A 22,296-nucleotide genomic window follows, 5' to 3' on the forward strand; every position below is an offset into this window, starting at 1 on the left:
GAGTCGTCTGGCAAGACAGGGGGCACCGAGTCATCTGGCAAGACCGCGGGCACCGAGTAATCTGGCGGAACAGCGGGCATCGAGTCATCTGGCATAATAGGATCATCAGGCTGAACCAGTTCATCAGGCTGGGTAGAAACATCATGCTGGGTAGAGACATCAGGCTGAATGGAGACATCAGGCTGAATGGAGACATCATGCTGGGTAGAGGCATCATGCTGGGTAGAGGCATCAGGCTGGGTAAAGACATCAGGCTGGGTAGAGACATCAGGCTGAATTGTGGGCGCCGAGGCACCAGGCTGCACCACGGAAGGCAGGTTCTCAGATGGGAGGCTGACCGGTTTGGATACTGGCAGGATGGTATTGGTTGGGAAGAACTTTCGCCTTTTCCTGGTTTTAGTTACTGGAGCACTGTAAGTAAGCGCAGGTTTGTAAACGGATGGAGCAGCTGGAGACAGAGAAGAGCTGGAGGATGGAACAGAGAAGGGAGCAGTTGCTACAGAGGACTTCTTTACAGGGTTGAAGAAAGGATAGGTGCAGCGAGTGGGAGCAGGGGACTGGTATGTGGTAGTTAGCAGAGTATACTGGGCCATCACTGGGGGTGCTGTCGGGGATGCAGGAAGAGTGCCTTGAGCAGAGGAATGATGTTGCAAGCCAACTGAGGCTGGGTGTAACAAATCTGTCCATGTCTGCAGTACTGGTTTAACAAAACTCAGCTTACACCTAGCCTGTCTGATCAAAGACTGCACTGCGTTTATGCAATCCATAAGCACATGTGATGGACATGCTGCATAGTGCTCATGGAAACAATCTGGATCATCCTCCAACAACCATACCAGTGATTCCACTTGATCCACACTAAATGGGGGAAAAAAGTCATCCCTGCTTTCAGGGGTACAGGACCGAGCCAACTCAGCACAAACCTGGATCAATGGCTGCACCTCAGAAAACTCTGTGCCCTGATCAACTAGACAATGAGCGATCCTTATACACTCTAGCAGTTGATCCCGGGTATACTCAAGAGTCTGATAAGCATAGTCTTTGTCATCAAACACTAGCAAAGATAAATACACCACCTCATCAAGATCCATCCTTCCCAGCAACAATAAGCCAAGATGGCCTCCCTGTGCAGCCACTTCTGGTCAGGTCTTTGGCCTTGGTGTAATGTCAGAGATGCAGGTGTGACCAGAAGTGTGTGGACTGACACAGGGAAACACAAGCTTCAGATATGGTATAAATAAGACGCTTTATTAAAGACTAACAATACAAACATAAACGCAGTGCACCAAACCCCAAGCTAACACAAATACATACAACAAGGTGAAACAAACCCAAACCTAAACTGATACAGATACCCAGGTACATACACATGTAGAGCACAACGTAGTTAGGCAGGCCGGGTCGATAACTATCGGGCAGGTAGGTACAGGAGGAGCAGGCGGAGAGAATGGTCAGGGTCACAAGCCAGGGATCAAAACAGGAGAAGTCAGCAGAGGTCAGGATCAGGCAGGGTCGGCAACAAGTCAGGCAGGAACAGGAACGCAGGTTACAAGATACAGGGGCCCATGGAAAAACCACACCAAGGCACAGACTGCAGGTCTGGCCATCCCTTAAATACACCTGCAATCAGCCCCAGGTGATGGCTAATTGCTGAAGTGAACCTCTGGTTGTTGAGAGCACCCGCTGGCCAGCCCTGCTACTGCAGCCCACAAGGCAGGTGAGTACCACCACTATTGGCAAGTCCATTCCTGACAGCCACACAACATGGGCAATGGACTCTTTACACTACAGTTCCCAAGAGGAACCATAGAGCAGGGGGAGAAGTGAGAAGGCTGATCTGCCCGGGAAACCTTGCCCTCTTGGCGCCACAGGACTCCACAGGAAATATAGATCTGAGGCCGTTGACTGATTGTTGAAAGGCCAAGATGGTGGAATTCAGCAGAGGCCGAGGAGGAGAGAGCGACGCACTTGTCAAGAAACACAGACCACATTGATTGCACCACATCATTGCCATAGGAAGACAGGGACAGGGGTGTCCTCTTACCCTTTACTTCCCACAGCTGGATTCTGGAGGCATCCAATGCAAAGAGAGAGAGTGGGGCACCCCATTCCACAGCAAAACTGGTGAAAGGGCTCATTGCCCATCATTCACACTGTTAGCAGGAACTGAGTCACTGGAGTCAAGACATTAAAGTGTTACTAAACCCACAACAGTAAAATCAGTCTGTATATGCAGTGCTTGTTATACTCACTGGAACCTAAGAGGGTTATCCTCCACATTGTGTAAAAAGGCTTTTTGATCCTGTCTTCTCTGATGCTTGCTGTACTCACTTTGGAACCTAAGGGGTTAATCTTCTGCACTGTGTAAAAATGCTGTTTGATCCTGACTTCCCTGATCCTCCCCTTCTTCCAGTGCCCCCCCTCCCCTTATCTCCTGATAAGACATATTGTGTGGAAAAAACTCTGCACATGCTCCATTTGATGTGTATTGCTAGAGAGGTTTTTATTTCTTAGAGAGTGCATGTGATCAGCACAGGGCCAATCAGCACTGTCCAGACAGAGGTCAGGGGTTCTGCATCCTCCTAGAGCAGAAAGAAAACTCCTTCTACAAGCTTTACCCAGTGCTCTGCTGAATACTGATAGAAGTTACAAGGTATTTAGAAGTTTATATTTACTAAAATAATTGCATTTCCATGTTGTGTGTACTATGGGAGACCAGATATAGTGAATGCAGGGTCCTGGGTTTAGTAATACTTTAAGCATTCCACAACCATACTACACCTGTGCCTTACCTATTCTGCATCTATACCCTATTGATGTTGCACCTGTGCCATCTCTACATTACACATTTACCTCCCCATACTGCATGCTGGTGTATTAAGACTGTTACTAAGCACATGGATGCTTCCTAAAGGGCCCCAATAATAGGTAGAAGAACTACTTAAATGACTGCCCCTCCCTGTCAGGGCTAGACTCCTGCTACTTAATGAGCAGTTCTTTTCTTTCAGTGCTCAGAAGCTGCTCAGCTGTTGGTTTATTACCAGCCATACCATTACCTGCCTCATTAGTCCAGCCCACCAGCAATTCTTTTTTCTATTTTAGCAGCTTAGCTCATTTCCTCATTGCTCTTGCATAGTCTATGATCTTCATTGTGTTCTTGCCCATGTTCCTGTGTAGAACTCGGTCTAGCTGACTTCCTGCTCCTCATTATTGGCTCCTGACTACGCTGACTTCTAGTTTCCTGACTCTGGCTCATCTGTTTACCTGATCTGGCATCCAAACCCTGGCTTCTTTTTTGACTATGTTCCTGATCTATATTATATTTGCTATTTCATCAAAGGTGTGATTTTAACTGTACTTTCTGTCTCCACCTGGTTCATGGTGTCTGACACTCCCGTTATAAGACTGCCCTTCCTGTTAAAATACTGTCCTGCTCATTAAACCATCCTAAAAGTCCTTCTGTTCCCCTCCCCTTTTTGTTTACCATTTTAAGTGCCATTTATGCACTCTGGCAGTATAGTTCTGTGTTTAGTAGTTTAAGATTTATAATTGCTCACTATTGAGCTTAAGGTGGCCTTGCTACTGTTTATGCTGATCTGGGCCCCAAAAAACATCTTTTGCTTAGTCCTTACTACTCATCAGTTTAGAAAAGAGGAACAGGAAGCGCCAAGCTAAGTGCAGTATGTAACAGTAAAAGTTTAATAGTGGTATTAAAAACACTCACAAGAGCAAGAAATAAATAAAGCTCATCTGTGTTATGGATATAAGACCACTCTGAATCTGTCCTATAGGATATCGCCAGTGTGTTTGGGGTTCACAGCAGGATGGAAAAAAGCCTTGGGTGCAGTGTGCCCAACTACTCATCAGTTTGTATGCTAAAGGGTGTTACTATCATTATTGATTCAACTTTGTTTGCTTTACTGACCTTGGTTTGTGATACTATAGTAAGTCCCTTTTTACAGACATGCTTAGTGCCTGTTTCTTTGACAAGTTATTACTGCTAAGTGCTATCTTCAGTGATTTCCTGTGACCTTGCATGTTCCAAATATGACCTAGTCTGTCAGGATGGGTGAGATTCTTGAGGAGGTCCAGGCAAGGAACAAAGGAACCATCCTATTCAGTGGCTCCTAGGTGGGTAGCGCTACATGTGCATAGCTTCCTGGAAACATCAGAGCTCCCTGCCTCAGTACTCTACGTAGCCTCCCTGGTGGTATTTCCAAGTGTAGCTCGGGGTAAAGTTTCAGTACCACAAGCGGTAACCCCGAGCTACACTCGGGCTTACCGTACGTCCCGACGCTCGCAGGGGACGGAACCCAGATGACAGATGCCGGCATCCGCCGGATTACATTGCAGAAGGGACACTGCAGGAGGGACATCGCAGGAGTGCAGGACAAGGTAAGTGATCGAGGGATCCCGGAGCAGCGCCGCATGGTAAGCCCGAGTGTAGCTCGGAACGGAACCGGCGGGAAATTTTAAAATGACAAAAAGTGACATTCACTAAAATCACTAAATTCACATAGTAAAATATTACTGTATCAAGCCATTTCACATACATTTTGTCCCGAGTGCTTTGTCCTGTGCCCTGCCTGTATTTTTACTGTTCTTTCTGCCTGGAAACTGAGAAACGTCCATGGTGTCCAAAAAGCATCCCTTTAGGTCAAAAGTGGTTTTAGACCAGCTGGAGAACAGCGATAGTAAATCAGAACCACTTGCAGAATTGAGTGATAATGATTCGTGGGGAAATTCGTCATCAGACACTGAAAACGATTTTGCGACTGAGCTCAGTGATGTGCGAACTTGGAGCTATATTTCAAATTTCAGTGTTTTGGTTTGATTATATTATTGAATTAAATTTATTATTATTATTTTTTATGATTATTTATTAAATTATAATTTATGATTTTGTGTTTCAAGTTTTATCCTACCCGAGATGTTTACTTGACTCTTGTTCGGATAGATTTCAGTGAGTTATTCCTAAAAATTACAGGCCTACAATATAAAATGCCAAATTTCCATGCAAAATAATGGTACCCCTTTCAACACCATAAATCTGAAATAATCATACCACCAGGGAGGTTAAAAGCCCCCTGCCTCAGTACTCAACTTAAGAGCCCTCGGTCCTGATGCAAGTAGTGGTCTGGCTTTTGGGAGAAATTTTTCTAATGTCAAAATGCCTTGATGGATGGATGCCAGAGGAAGCTCCTGGGCAGAACTCATTTGCATGCAGACCGCTCTAGATAACACTCACATGCAATGCTGAGCCTCCATGATTGAAAGAACAGAAGTTCAGTAATTGAAGGGAGCAGGCCAGAGAGTGTCAGTCTGGGGTGGAAAGAGCTAGATGATGCTAATTGTTCTCCAGCCACAAAACAAGGCAGGCTCTATGTGGCTTGCTGGAGCTTCTAGTGCAGACTAAAAGCCTTTGCATAATCACCACATATATAAATATTTCATCTGTGAATTTACCAGTTTGAGTGAAGGTCAACCTAAATTACATTATATGTTTTTTTTTTATAAAGTTTTTTTTTTTTTTTTGAAAAATGGAAATTTAATTTGGTTTCTTATAAAATGAATATAATCTGTGTTGCACTGGCAGACAGATTTATTTTGATTTGAAAATGATGTCCATGTTTCATAACCTTTGATTCCGAGTCAGAAGACGGTGATGAAATGGGGACTAAACATTACAGAACACTTATCTCTATTAGCATACATAATTTGAGAGGTTAGGCGAAAATGGCACGGTACTCTCTTTCGATAATTTGCATGGAATGATCAAAGTCCCCAGAACTGTAGACACTGTATTTGGGGGTCAACATAAACCAAATTTATACATGTGGAAAGGCAGAGATTTTGAAAAAATAAATTGCTTATCCCTGAGATGGGTTTTGCAGACACGGTGGCTTCTGTCCCAAAGTCACAATAATCAATTGTGAAAATGACATAAAAGTATTACTGTTTGGATTTTACAGACACTAGAGGTCACAGCAGATCAGACAACCACACTAGACCCCATCTAAATCTGTCAGATTTGCCACTCTCTATAATTATACTTAGGGAACTTGAAAACTCCATCTCAGCATTTCAGTAAATTGCACAATTTAAAGCTGAACTCCAGGTATGGATTTTATTGCATAGTTACATTGGTTTTGCTTGGACCAATCTAAGTATACATATCCTATACCTAAGCGGCCATTGAGGAAGCTGGCTATGGCTGTGGTAGTTGGTACTACTACAGTAATAGCCGCAATCAGGTTCTATGCAAGTGGCTGTACTAATGCATACTAACCACAGGGAGTTGGTTGCCCAGTACCACTGCCATTCATAGAATGTCTTGTATTTATTTTAATTTGATGAAGAAGAGAGGAGGGGTGGGGAAGCCACCTCATTCAATCAGAGAATGTCATGTATTCATTGAAAACATTTAGCAACTTCCCTTCTGCACCCTGGGCACAGGGAGTCACAGAACCCAGAAGAATATGGCTATCACTGTAGTAGCACCAACCAATACAGTGATTGTTGGGTCTCCCAGCAGCCTCTCAGGTATGAGTTATCTCTACCTACATTGTGCCAAGCTAGACCTATGTAACTATGTAATATAGATGAAATCTGGAGTTCAGCTTTAATATTCTAAAAATTTTTCATTAAAATATAAATAAAGGCAAAACTTTTTTTAAACCAAAAACTCAGTGTCTGCCATCCCTCTTTGCTAATCTCTTTATTAGCTTTTGATTGCTCAATGAATAAAATATTAACAACATCATAAAAAGCCATTTACAACTCTGCCCCAAGCTACATCACCAATTTTGTTTCAATATATCACCTAAACTGTCCTCCTTGTGTAGGCAGGTGCAGTCCCAGGACTTCGATGGTTTCCTTGGCCAGCGAGGCAGTGTTCTGGTTGGCAATGCAACATACAGGAGATCTTGGTGGCCATCTTGGGTCAGCAGAGTCTTTATATTTGTCTGCCCCCAGGCTTTGGCGCACTTTGTTTCAAGTCGATAGTGTAGGGACAGAGCATCTGTCATACAGGGAAAGTGAGTAGTGGCAGGGAAAGGCACATGCCATCCTACATCAAAAAATCCCCCCCATTGGGCTCAAACAGGCCAGGCCGCATTCCACCCTCAGAGACACACACTTCTGGTGCATCAAAACCTATTCTACACTGCAAGTTGCACAAAACTGTGAGTGTTTTTTAGCTTTCCTGCTGGGTTGTTGTATATTTGGGCCATTCCTTCAATAACAGTCTTGTTAATTGCTTGTTTTCTGCCATTGCACCTACCCACACCTTCTCCTCCCAAGACCACTTGCTCTCTAGCTATCTTGTATCCTCCTTCCATACTCATCTCCAAGGACTTCTCCAGAGCCTCCCCTATCCTCTGGAACTCCCTACCCCAATCTGTCTGGATATCGCCTACTATGTCCACTTTTAGGTGATCCCGGAAAACTCATCTTTTCAGGGAAGCCTACCCTGCCTTCAGCTAACAACTGAATATTTTATTTCTCCCATCAGTTATTCCTTCACAGTTATTACCTTTTGTTCCACTTGCCCCTCCCTATTAGATTGCAAATTCTCAGGAGCAGGGCCTTCCTAACCCTCTCCTATTGAACTGTATCGTTGCTGTATTTTCTCCTATTATATTGTAAAGTGCTGCGCAAACTGTTGGTGCTACATAAATCCTGTATAGTAATAATTATTCAGTAGAAAAGATGATATAGGATCAGATAAGTTCAGGGGCGGACTGACCATTTGGAAACTCGGGCACTGCCCGAGGGCCCGGGGTCAGTAGGGGACCCCATGAGATGCCCCTGGTACCTTTTTCATAGGCTTTTGTGAGTTTGGGCAAGGACACGGGGGCCCCATGATCCCCTATTGCCCGGGGGCCCCATGAGTTGTCAGTCCGACCCTGGATAAGTTATTACAACATTTAACCAAAGGTATTCAGATATTAGGTTGTTTGTTCACAATCTAAGTGTAAAATAATTTGTACTTATCACATAGGTAGGCTCTAAATGCAACTGCAAATTTTCCCAGCTGCTGTTCATTGTGTACCATGGACAGCTGCAGGCAGTCAAACAAAAATTCCCATTCAGGGTCTCTATGGTGATTTTCATATGATTTTTCTTGTTTAAGGTTTATCTACAATAACAGTTCATAGCGCATCTATATTATTATTGCTATGTCAACTGATAATTGTTTCTTCCCGCATCCTGGTTTATCTGTGATCATCAGTAGGCGGCAGAAAAAGAGATATGAGTCAGGTCCCCCTACACCTCAGGGTTGTAAGTTTTTTATAATAGATATACTGTAAAACCCCAGTGTATTTATACCATCAGTTTAACAGTGGAGGGATTCTTCCTTATTCCTAAAATGTTTCTATAGTAGCAAGAGTCTAGGCGCTGTGATGCCTGGAAGTATTTGTTAGTTTTCAAATTGGTCCCTGTGGAGCCATATTGGTACCTGGGTCTAAGCTGTACATGATATACTTCTTCAAAAGTCAAGATTAAAGATAAACTCTATGTAGCTATAAAAACACAAATTAATGCAGCTATGTAATTGTTAATACAGGTTACTCCAAAAACATTTTTTTGTTGTGATGTGGTAAGCATGTACCCTGCTTACATTGTTACGTTCTGAGGTGCTGACATGGAACAAACATGCAGCCAGTAAATTCAGAGTAATGTCTTTAATTCTGATCTAAACCAGCGTTTCTCAACCTTTTTTCAGTCAAGGCACCCTTTAAAAGTATGCACAATCTATGCACCCCATTCTAAAATGTAAAAATCTAAACTAATAGTTGTACATGCAGCGGCCTCCACACATGTACAACACCCAACATTAGAGGTTTTTTTTTTACAAAGCAATATACTATTGCACACTCATATTGACTAGTATTTCAGCATTTCTCTTCTCAGTTTCTCTACCATTCAGGTAATGTGACCCCAGTGATGATGGAGAAAGGCAGGGAAGGGGTAAACTAGTATGAACTCAGGTGCTCGACGTCCTCCTGATCAACCTGTGACATCATTGGTTGTTAGGAAGCTGGCAGCTGGCTGAAAAATTGCAAAAGTCCATTCAGTTCAACCATTAAAAAAAACTTATAATCCTATACCCACAGTTGATCCAGAGGAAGGCAAAAAAAACAAGCAAAGCATGATGCAATTTGCTCTCGCAGGGGAAAAAATTCCTTCCTGAGTGGCAATTGGATATTCCCTAGATCAACTTTACCTATAAATTTTTGTATCCAGTTATATTCTGTGTATCTAAGAAAGAATCCAGGCCTTTTTTAAAGCAATCCACTGAGCTGGCCAGAACCAACTCTTGAGGAAGTCTATTCCACATTTTCACAACTCTTACTGTGAAGAAACATTTCTGTGTTTGGAGATTAAATTTATTTTCCTCCAGATGTAAAGAGTGCCCCCTTGTCCTCTGTGATGACCTCAGGGTGAATAGCTCTACACCAAGTTCACTATATGAACCACTGATGTATTTATACATGTTGATCATATCCCCCCTTAATCTCCTCTTCTCAAGAGAGAATAAATTCAGTTCCTCTAATCTTTCCTCATAGCTGAGCTCCTCCATGCCTCTTATCAATAGTTACATAGTTAGAAAAAAGGCAGACTTTATCCACATCCATTAGCTTGTTGACACTTTTTGGGCCATTTGGGGCAATTTTTAGACATTTTGCAAAGGCACCCTAAAGAACACAGAAGGCATATGGATGCCTTCTGATCCTGGTTGGATCAGAATTCTGGCTGAAAAAGGCTGATCTAAATATTTTTTTTTTTTAGATCTGTGACTTTTAGGGGCTGCAATTTCACTAGATCGCACCTAATGTAGTGCACGCACCACTTTTCAAAAATGCACTGCACTGAAGCTCATGGTACCATGTCCTCTGGTGCAGGCAAACACACTGCGTTTGCAATCTGCGTTTGGGGTGTCATTGAGATTATGTTGACACCCAAAGTGGGTTTCCTGCACCGCACTGCAGTATGAACAAGCCCTTAAAGTACAAAAACCACAGAAGGCATTTAGCATTTTTAGAAGAAGATATCGGCAATGGCTACCTTCATAACTCTCTCAGTTCCAGTTTATTTTAAGAGCACGTATTCTCAAAAGATTTACAAATAATGCAAGTAAATTACATTTTTATTGATGTTATAATTAGTAAGAAAAGTAGAGTGTACCCAGAGAGAAGGAGCAGGTGGTATTGCTCTTCTAAAACAAGAAACTGGTATTGCTTCTTTGTTCTAAAAAAGTTAAAGTACATCTAAATACTCCCTTGTGACAGCCTAAACAAGTCCTAAATCCAATTACAACATAATGAACAAGCCTCATAAAGTTTCATTGTTACATAGTTAGTCTGGTTGAAAAAAGACACAATTCCATCCAGTTCAACCAAAAGAAGGGGAAACAATATATACATACAGTATAGTATATATGGACAATCCTATACCTACAGTTGATCCAGAAGAAGGCAAAAAGAAACCTATAATAAAGCATGATTCAATTTGCTTCAGCAGGGGAAAAAATGTCTTCCTGATACTCCAAAATAATAAAAGTCAGTAGCTACAAATACTATAGCTAGCTGCTGACTTTAATATAAGGACACTTACCTGCCCAGGGATCCAGCGATGTTCTCACCTGAGCCAATTCTTCTGAGCCGTGGCACATCTGATCCTTTTTGCTTTAATGTGAATAACTCTAAACTAAGTTCACTATATGGACCACTTAAGTATTTATACATTTTGATCATATCCCCCCTTAAACTCCTCTTCTCAAGAGAGAATAAATTAATTTCCTCTAATCTTTCCTCATAGCTGAACTCCTCCATGCCTCATATCAGTTTGGTTGCCCTTCTCTGTACTTTCTCCAGTTCCCTGATATCCTTTTTGTGAATTGGTGCCCAAAACTGGCATGCATATTCCAGATGAGGTCTTCCTAATGATTTGTACTGGGGGAAATTATATCTCTCTCTCTGGAGTCTATACCTCCCCTAATACAAGAAAGGATTTTGCTTGCTTTGAAAGCCACAGCTTGGATGTTATTATTAAGCCTATGATCTACCAGAACACCCATATCCTTCTTCACCATTACTTCACCCAGCTGTTCTCCTCCTAGCATGTATGTTCCATGCATGTTTTTAGCCCCCAAGTGCATAACTTTACATTTATCAACATTAAACCTCATTTGCCACATAGTTGCCCAATTAAACAGTGCATTGAGGTCAACTTGTAAGTTGGAGACATCCTGTAAGGACGTTATTCCACTGCACAGCTTGCTGTCATCTGAAAAGACTGAAATGGTACCTTTAATCCCAGACCCTACATTATTTATAAATATATTAAATGTATGGGTCCCAACACTGAACCTTGGGGTACACTACTGACAACCCTAGACTATTCAGAGTATGAATCATTAACCACTACTCTCTGAATACGATCTTTTAGCCAGTTTTCTATCCATTAACAAGCAGATATATCCAAGCCTGTAGGCATTACCTTACACATTAGCTGTATGTGTGGGGAATTTTGAAAATCTAAGAATGTCAACAGCCCCACCTTTGTCTAAGTGTTTTCTTACCTCCTCATAAAAAGAAAACAGATTTGTATGACAATTTTTTCTAGCAAGAAATTATCTATGTGTTCTTTTAACCAGAAGGCTGAGTAGCAGCCTGTGTGATAGTCAGAGGGGTCAAATTCAGGTCAGGGCTGAGAGGCTCTGCAGATCACCTTACTACTACCTCTCCTTGACCTAGAAACTTGGAGACGTCTCTAGAACTCAGTGGGCGGGGGTGAGGAGGAGCTGGTCTACACTCTTGAGGGCTTGGCATGGGGTCAGGACAACCCTTAAGTGTGACTGAGACTGCTCAGAGGAGGGTTTGGGTGGAAAATGTAGAGAAGGCTGAGATGCAGAAGCTTGGGAGGGGGATGGCCTACCTCCAGGCAGGGTTGCTGGAAAGGAGGATCACTCAACCTCAGGAGTCCCCTGAGAGAGGACCACCTGTGCAGCAGGGAAGAAGCCAGCTCAGCAGAAGGCCTGAAGGTAACCACCAACCTTACAAGCACACAGCAGAGGAAGAGTGAGTAATATACACCCCCTGGGCCAGTTAAGGGGAAAGGGGCATTCTGGTGGGAAACCTGACTAGTTCTTTACCCGGGACTGTTTCAACTTAAAGTGGCAGGCACTGGATCCTTGCCCTGGGATTTCCTCCATATAGCTGGATGAGATGAGGATTCATCTAGGGTCTGGGTGGTACACCAGGAGAGGCTGGAGAGCTCCCCAAGAAAGAACTTTGGCTGTAAAAAGACTTGTACCTAGTTGCCAGGAAGTTGTTCTAAGTTTACTGTTCCTTGGGCAGGCCATACACCCTTTACACCATTCAAGTTCAAATACCCCTAATAAAACCTAACCACCTCCCGCCTGCCATATAGTAATATGATGGACGCAAGGTGGTTCTTTCGTTCTGGGAGGATGTAATATGACGTCCTCCCATTCTCACCGCGCATGCACGGCTCAGGGAGCGCGCAGCACGGCAATCTGCGGTGCACTGTGTCCCTCGGACACAGCGAATCACAGATCACAGAAAGAGCCGAAGATGTCGGCTCGGTCAGGTGATCAGCTGTGTCCAATCACAGCTGATCACATGTAAACAGGAAAATGCCAGTTATCGGCCTTTCTCTCCTCTCGAGCTGTCATGCTGACAGCTCGTGAGGAGAGGAGAGCCCGTAATCGGCTTTCCACGAAGGGGACAACTACACTGATCATCAGGGCACTGATGATCAGTGTAGCCCCAGCAGTGCCACCTGTCAGTGTCCATCAGTGCCTTCTGTCAGTGCTCATCAATGCCTCGTGCCAGTGCCCATCAGTGCCACATCAATGCCACATATCAGCGCCTACCAGTGCACATCAATGCCACATATCAGTGCCCATCTGAGCTGCCTTTCAGTGTCACCCATCAGTGCCAGTCAGTGCCACCTGTCAATGCCAATCAGTGCCACCTATCAATGCCAATCAGTGCCACCTATCAGTGCCAGTCAGTGCCGCCTATCAGTGCCAGTCAGTGCTGCCTATCAGTGCCAGTAAGTGCTGCCTATCAGTGCTGCCTATCAGTGCCATGTATCAGTGCTGCCTTTCAGTGCCCATCAGTGATGCCTGTCAATGCCCATCAGTGTTACCTCATCAGTGCCACCTATCAGTGTCCATCAGTGCAGCCTATCAGTGCCCATCACTGCAGCCTCATTAGCGCACATCAGTGAAGGACAAAAATCACTTATTTACAGCATTTTATAACAAAACTAAGAAAAAACATTATTTTTTCAAAATTTTCATTGGTTTTTGGTTTGTTTAAGTAAAAATAAAAAACCCAGAGGTGATTAAATACCACCAAAATAAAGCTCTATTTGTGATAAAAAATTTCATATGGGTACAGTGTTGCATGACCGCTCAAATTGTCATTCAAAGTGCCACAGCTCTGAAAGCTGGATATTGGCCTGGGCAGGAAGGGGGTATAAGTGCCCTGTAGGCTTGTGGTTAAAAACCAACTTAAAAATCAAGAACTGTTTACTGTCTCCTGTATGCAAGCTGGAATGCAAGTCCGAAGAAAATACATGTTGCCTGGCTGTACAGGAATATAGGACGACCCAAATCTTCAGCAGCTCCTAAGGGGGTAGTGCTACATATTTTCCCAACTATAGAAGTTAAACTAACAGGTCTACAGTTACTTGGTAAAGACTTTAATCCTTTTTAAATATTGGCACCACATTGGCCTTATGCCAATCCAGTAGTACTATGCTAGTCATTAAAGAATCCCTAAAAATTAGAAACAATGGCTTTGAAATGACAGAGCTCAGTTCTTTTAGGACATGTGGGTGTAAGCCATCTAGTAAAGGTGCTTTATTTACCTTTATTCTGTCTACATATTTCTGGACCATATCAATTTTGAGCAATTGTGGATCATTTGGGGCTGTGTCATTACCATCCCCATTATGGACATGATCTCCCCCATGCTCCTTTGTATACACAGAACTAAAGAAGGTATTTAATATATTTGTCTTCTCTTTGTCCCCAGCCACCCATTGTAGATTATTTTGTAAAGAGCCTACATGCTTAGACCTGACCTTTTTACTATTAATATATCTGACGATTTTTGGGGGGTTTGTCCTACTTTTTTTTGCAATCTGACACTTGTTTACAATTTTTGCGGCCTTGATTTCCTTTTTACATATTCTGTTAAACAAAAAACTTCCTTTACCTTCCCTGGCTGAGCCAAATCCTCCTTCATTTGTGTCTCACATGCTCCCCTTCCCAGACACTGCAGCACACTGGGAGAGTTTAGCAACAGAGGTAGTACTGTCAATCCAGAATAAAGTGGGCAAGACTAGGTGTGGCAAGCTGCTGATTGATGCTACAGGCTTGTAAAACAGCAGTGACAATTTTGGTAGCCACATCTACTACAATGTATTCTCATCCCACAGTAAGGCAAGCAGGACCGGTGGCAACACTGCTTTGAATATAGGTGCAATTCAGCCAGCAAGATATCACCCCAACCCCCGTACAGAGGAATCTCCTGGTGGATCATGGCTGAAGTCATTGCCTTCTTCTGGCCGACTGTAACAGTTAATCTTTACTCACAGGGATGTGACGACCCACCTCTAGGGGACGGCGCCTAATATATAAGGACTTTATTGAATAAAGTATTTCTTATGTGTTGTGTTTTACTGCAGCAGCTGGGTGGGGTAAAAAAGTTCCCTAAAGGACTTCCAAACTAGTGCATGAGCAACTCTCACACTTATATATAGGTGACCACCCCTGATTAAGCTCTGTTTGAGCAAAACATGTAAGGTTTTTTTTTTTTGCTTTAGGTGCACTTTTTCACATTGGGTTCACATGGTTTTGTTGGGGAGAGGTTTTGAATATTTTTTAGCTACCTCCTTTTTTGTTTGATGGACATATACAGAGGTTCTTTGGAAAAGTAATAGGACTGGGATTATGTAATAGAATGTTTTTTGGGGGGACTAGTATTTATTCCATGAAGGTCCTGACTGAATGTGTTATATTGTCAGTATATCAGAGTTGTTTTGCCTCTGGAGAACAAATATGTGGATATCATAGGGTTCTAGCACTATTGGATATTTAAGCCTCTGTAATATGGTCATCTATATCTAAGTGTGAGAGTTACTCTCGCACTAGTTTGCAGGTCATTTTATTTACCCCACCTCTCACAATACACAAAAATCACTTTATGCAATAAAGTCCTAATATACAGTTGTGTTCAAAATAATAGCAGTGTGTTGAAAAAAGTGAATAAAGCTCAAAATCCTTCTAATAGCTTTTATTTCCATACACACAAATGCATTGGGAACACGACACATTCTATTCCAAATCAAAACATGAAGAAAAATAGATCAAATTTGTGTTGTTACTCTAAAAAAAAAAATGAAGAAAAGTGAATATTAGACTGTTCAAAAAAAATAGCAGTGTTTGTATTCTTCTTTACAAACTCAAACATTCACTATATAAACTGAAAAATGTTTGTTTCACTTAATGAATATTTCGTTGTATAAGCACTGTTTCTGAGAACTGCTGTACATCTGTGTTGCATGGAGTCAACCAACTTCTGGCACCTGTGAACAGGTATTCCAGCCCAGGATGATTGGACTACATTCCACAGTTCTTCTCTATTTCTTGGTTTTGCCTCAGAAACTGCATTTTTGATGTCACCCCACAAGTTTTCTATTGGATTAAGATCCGGGGATTGGGCTGGCCACTCCATAACGTCAATCTTGTTGGTCTGGAACCAAGATGTTGCATGTTTACTGGTGTGTTTGGGGTTGTTGTCTTGTTGGAACACCCATTTCAAGGGCATTTCCTCTTCAGCATAAGGCAGCATGACCTCTTCAAGTATTCTGATGTATTCAAACTGATCCATGATCCCTGGTATGCGATAAATAGGCCCAACATCGTAGTATAAGAAACATCCCCATATCATGATGCTTGCGCAACCATGCTTCACTGTCTTCACAGTGTACTGTGGCTTGAATTCAGTGTTTGGGGGTCGTCTGACAAACTGTCTCCGGCCAATAGACCCAAAAAGAAAAAATCTTACTTTCATCAGTCCACAAAATGTTGTGCCATTTCTCTTTAGGCCACTCAATGGGCTCTTTGGCAAATTGTAACCTCTTCAGCACATGTCTCTTTTTCAACAGTGGGACTTTGCGGGGGCTTCTTGCAGATAGCTTGGCTTAACATAGGCGTCTTCTAATTGTAACAGTACTCACAGGTAACTTTACACCTTCTTTGATCTTCCTGGAGCTGATTGTTGGCTGAGTCCTTGCCATTTTGGCTATTCTTCTATCCATTCGAATGGTAGTTTTTCGCTTTCTTCCACGTCTTTTAGGTTTTGGTTGCCATTTTAAAGCATTTGCGATCATTTTAGCTGAGCAGCCTATCATTTTCTGCACTTCTTTATATGTTTTCCCCTCTCCAATCAACTTTTTAATCAAGTTTGCTGTTCTTCTGAACAATGTCTGGTACGACCCATTTTCCTCAGAATTTCAGAGAGAAATGCACTTTAACCAGCATGTACAACATTTGCTGCCTTCCTTCCATAAATAAGGGCAATAATTGCCACCTGTTCTTCAAAGAATGAATGACCTCACTAATAGAACTCCACACTGCTATTATTTTGAACATGCCCCTTTCAATTAGTGATTCAATTACACAGAATCAGCAGCATGCATGTCATGACTGTTGGGTCTGTTGGATTTCTATTACTCTACTACACCTGCTAGTAAATTATTTTCCATGTAGAAATATAATTTCTACCAAAAACAGTGATTGATCAGGTTAGTGATGTCTGACTGCTATTATTTTGAACACAACTGTGTTTAGGAGCTGTCCCCTAAGCTTTGATGCATCAATATGTGTATCCCCGTGGGTAATGATTGATTATTTGCCATAAGAATGGACTACTTTTATTTAGATAAGAAGGCTAGTGTATAGTTCAACTGTAACACTGTCTGAAAAGAGGCAGATACCATTGCTCTGAGGGTGAGGAGAGTCGATAGTACTGGTCTGTTGGGGTTCAGAAAAATGTTACAGCTTTGTTAGGGAATTGGTGGTAATGTTCTTCTGAGCTAGAGGTTGAAGGCTAAATGGTGCTATTTAGGAGATATTCCTACAGGTAAGTCTTATTATAGCCTTACCAGTAGGTACAAATCATAACTGTACTACTGCTTTAAGGAAAATCAGTCCTTTTAGCCCTTCTATTTTTCATCTACTCATTCCAACAAGACTTTTAAAGTAGGTTTAAGTAGACATTTAAAGTTATTCTGTCATTACAAAAAAAAGCTGAAAGTGGGAACCTAGGGGTGCTTGCAAATTCTTGCAGCAACTTTTATTGACCATACTTTACCCAAATTCAAGGCTGTTATGAACACCTATAGCTTCAGCACTTTCGGGTTTAGTTGGAGCTTGCTTCCTCCCTCATTACTCCTGGCCAATCACGATGATGTACTGCTTCATTAGCCTGTACAACTGTGTGGGAAGTGGACAGGGACAGGCCGTCTTCATAACTGCCAAGAAGTGCTAGGACTTTGCTGGTATTCTGGCATAAAAAGGGCAATGAAAGCTTTGTAGGTATGTATAGAAGTATGTATGTAAGTAAGGGGGTACACTTGTATAGATGTGGCACTAGCCAGTCTTTTTTAAGCTGTCCTGCAAAATATTTACCACTATGCTGCAAAGACTTTTTTCTCTCTCCAGTCATTGACAGCCTAGGGAGAGAAGAGGATTCTGACTGGATGCTGCTGCTAGAAAGCCTATCTCTAGCAACTCTGGGGCAGGGAGGAAATTGATTGCCTGCCAGGGACAGGATGACTATAATTGGCCACTGGCTGTTAAGACTTCCCACCACCAACAGAGCTTCACTACCCACATGTAGAGCAGGGTGGGCCCGAAAAGGTGTGTCTGTGACTCAGGATCCACAGGGAGAGCAAGAGTGTCTGGATAGTACAGTAAGCCTGGGAACTGGATTGTAATTGGCAGCTTGCCTAGGAGTCTGAGTACAGGGCTGGGAAGCTGCCATTGCTGCTGCAATCTGGGCTGTGAGCTGGTACTGTGCTGCAAGAGCTGCAGGACCACATGCTGGTGCCAAAGGATCTGTTACTGTGGCTGTGACCTCTTCTGGGCTGCCTGCATATTGGGGACCTGCATACCACGTGTGAGATCTGGTGAGAGACTGTGGCTGAAATCTGGTGGGATACTGATCTGGAGAGACTTAGCAGCTGTTACTAACCTTCCGTGGATAAGACTGTCTGCTGCTGCAGCAGAAAACTGGCTTGAGAGGGGTAAAAGAGACTGCAAGGGGCTGCCTGAGACCCAAGGACCAAATTATGTGGTGAGTGGCCTCTTGGCCAATTACATTCTGTGTTGTCTGTTCTGTGGAATAGAGCTGCCCCTTTTCTTGGAAGTATCTTTGTTTCTTTCCTTCTGGGAGCAACCTTTTCAGGAATTACCACTACTCTCAGACCATGGAGAGTCTCCGAGGGCCCCACAGGCCCCCAATACTGGAAGGACTGGGTTATAGATACTGTCCCACTAACCAGTGGCAGATAGTCCCTCTTTACACCAAGAGTATTGTTGTGCTGTAAACTGAAATTGCATATTTTTGTATATAAACTCTTTCCCCTGTAGGGGCTTTGACTTAATAAAGCCAATAAAACTGTTTTGAGGCATGACTCAGTGTTATTCAAGTTCAGGTACATCGTGGGTAATCACTGGCGCAGGGAAGATAAGACCCAAACAATTCAGTGGCAGTTCCAGGTGTAGTGCTACACAGAGATGGATCTACTGTTTGCTATTGTTTTTGACATTTACATTTGCTTTAGGCTTTCCATTGTACTCTATACTGCATATACTCATAAGGTTTAAAGTGTGACTCAGTTTAGGTATACTGTTGGTACACTTACCTCCTATTACAAAGTAACAAATTAAGGCAATTTTATGCATTCCAAAACTCTACCTAATTTTGCCGAAAAAAAAATAATCTAATTTTGCTTAACATTAAAGCGGAGTTCCACCTGAAAAAAAAAAACAAGTCAGCAGCTACAAAAACTGTAGCTGCCAACTTTTAAAATACAGTCACTTACCTGTCCCTCGGTTCAGTGGTGTCCTCATCACCACTGGTTTCACTGGTCATCTTCTCTCCCTGGTGCCGGCATCTTGACTGTGGGCACCGAGAAGCGCTGTGCTTTGTGAATGGCCTCATGGTCTTCTGGGACCTGTCATGTGTCCCAGAAGACTACGAGGAGGGAAGGAGGGAGGATCTCCCAGGCGATCGCAGCGGAAGTGCTAGTGGGTACCTGTCAAATTCGGGTACCCGCTCTCCCCCCCCCACTCCTCAAAGGTTCCAATCCTTAATGGGGAAAGGGGGACAAAGGCTTAAAGCGGAACTTCCCCTTTTGGGTGGAGCTCCGCTTTAAGGGCCAGTGCACACCAATTGCATAACACCACATGGGAATGCCTGATGTCTGTAGACGCCAATAATTCTTTATGACACCCCCACACATCTTAAAAATGCAGGAGCATTTGTAGGCACCAAAATGCATGGTACTGCTGTTTCATGCAGTTTGGTAGAGCATGATTTTAAAAGTTGCACCTGCCATTCAGCAGCTCATTAAACCTAATAGGCTGTATAAAACATGCCATGTAGGAAAACACAGAAACGCATACACAAAGGCATCCTTTATGGTGTCAACCAAACCAAGCAATCTAAAGTATTCTGTTGAACTAACTTTATTGGGCATTAGTAGCAAATTAAAAGAAGTGAAATAAAATAGTAAATGTATGTAGCACTACCCCCTTAGGGATTGCTGATGAACGTGGGTCCCCCAATAGTCCTGCACAGCCAGTCAATTAGCATTTCCCACACAGCTTTCATTCACAGACAGAAATCTGGCCTTGAGCGTTGGGTTTTTTTTTTTTATTGAGGGGATTAAACTTGGATAGGGTTTAGGGATGTATAGGATGCCCAAGGGAATTGAAGTCTGTGGACAATTTCCTGAACTATTCAGAACTTCTCTCTGACACACAGTTTCTGTTGGAGTGCTTGCCAGCAGCTCCAGTTGTACTACCCCAGACTCTAGATCATGGAAAGGCAGCCTTAAAGAGGAGGAGATCTACCTGAACAACATAGGAGAAGTCAAAGATCACCGGGCACAGTGTCGGCCAGTGTCACCTCCTCACACCTGATTTAAACCTCTAATTGCAGTACTACCATGTCACAATCACATTCATTTCACGGCAATCATGGGTTTTAAATCAGATGTTGAGGAGGCAACATGTCGCCTCCTCACCACCTGTCAAACATACTTAGATCGCTTTGCAAAGGAGCAGTATTGTCTGTTGCACTTGTGAATGAGTCCTTAGTTGCATCTGGCAGCGGCACTCTTAGGGTTCGTTCATATGTAAAGTTGGGCGGTGGTAAAACCCTGCAGTTGAGTCATGGTTTTACTGCCCCCAGTCGCTACCCCCTTTAGTTGCTGAGGCAGCAGCCAAAGGTATACATGTGCCGCAGCAGGAATTACAACCCTGTTGCTTTTGGTAGGTGCTACCGCCTTGTCATTCGAGACCCATTCAAGTAAATGGGACCACTCTGCAAGTGCCCTGCAACTGCATGCTTCTGCGGGGTCCAAGGGGTTAAAGCAGGTGGTGAGAAAGCAACACACTGCTTCCTGTTTAATCCCTTGCTTGCCCTGTTTGCTGTATTGCACATGGTTGCAGGGCACTTGCGCAGTGGCCTCCTTCACTTGAATGGGTCATGGTTGGCAGGTGCTACTATGCCCACCAACCATGACAAGGTGTAGGAGCCAGCACTACAGAGGAGACCTCAACTTATGCGTCTCTTGCTCCCTACTACAGCTCCAACTTTACAAGTAGTCCCTCTGCATTGCACTCTGTTTGATGCTCTGGGATGGCGGGTCAGCAAGCCCTGACCGTGACCTACCAGTCACCTGGCCGAGATCTACTGGTTGCTGACCACCGCTCTAGATTAACTCCTCTTTACCCAGCAATCTAAAGCTTTTCTTTCTGAGCAGGGGATCTGGCTCCTGTTCCCTAAAATAAGGTGCATAGTCACTAGCAGAGGGCTAATCTGGTTTCTCACTAGAGTGCTCCTTCCCCTATTTAGTGTAGTGTGTAGGTGTACTCACTCAGATCCTCTCCTGTACCACTTGCAAAATGGCTGCTGCTACCAGGTCTATCAGCTGGGTTGCTCCTTTCATGCCACACAGGTGGTCCTCTCTCAGGGGGCCAGTGAGTCCTGAGTTTTCCTCCTTTCCAGCTCCAGGCTCACAGACAAGCCCAATCCCACTGGGCCTCCTGGCAGCTTTCCTCCTTCAGCCTCACATCTTCCTGCTTCTCACTCCTCTCCCACCACACTCCTGTTACTGAGCAAGCTCCAACACTTTTAAGGGAGTCCAGCCCCTTGCCAAGCGTTCTATTGGGGATTGGCTAAGGTCCCTTAAAAGTCCAACCAACCACTCCTCAGATCCACCCAATGCCTTCAAAGCCCTCCTCCAAAAGCCTCAGAGCAGGGGGAAATTCCAGTGGGGCTGGCCTGCAGAGTCTCTTAGCCCTAACCAGAATTTGACCCCTCTTACTATCTCACCTGAGCTGCTAATCAGCTCCTCTATAGCCATCAGGGTCTAGCTCACCCTAACTAAACTAAGGGTGCTACATGTACAAATCTATTTTACAGTATATTTACATATACAGTATATAAATGATATCTGTGTTTTACATATACCTAGACAAGTTTAAAAGGAACAGTTTACAATTCTTTTTTGCAGTCTGCCTATATTATTATTCATGTGCAGGGATGATTACTTGAGGTAGACCTCAATGCATAAGTTTAATTGTATTAAACCCAGCCCAAAAACAAAAATTCTATATATTGCAGCTTATCAGTCTTTAGGTAAGGTGGCCGCATTCAATTCCATTTTATCAGGTTGATTTTCCTTTATTTTCTACTGGCAATCCTGTGATTAACACACTTTCTGTTCCAGGGTGACTATGCTTTTTCACTTCACTCTACTGTATCTATGGAGGGAGTCTTTGGTGTCATTAGGCTGCTCTCCTGATGTGGACTACCAACCTGTCCTCCACTTCTTATCTCTATTACGTAGGAAGGTGCTGCTTTGTAGTTCAAAGAAGGTAGCTGAGAAAACTGATAGGATTGTTTGTTATATCTGTGGGCAGGTTGTAATTTATCCTAGATAGGTGCTGCCCAT

This window comes from Staurois parvus, unplaced genomic scaffold, assembly GCF_062004578.1.
Source record: "Staurois parvus isolate SC_StPar_1 unplaced genomic scaffold, SC_StPar_1.0 ptg000473l, whole genome shotgun sequence".
Taxonomy (NCBI): Eukaryota; Metazoa; Chordata; class Amphibia; order Anura; family Ranidae; genus Staurois; species Staurois parvus.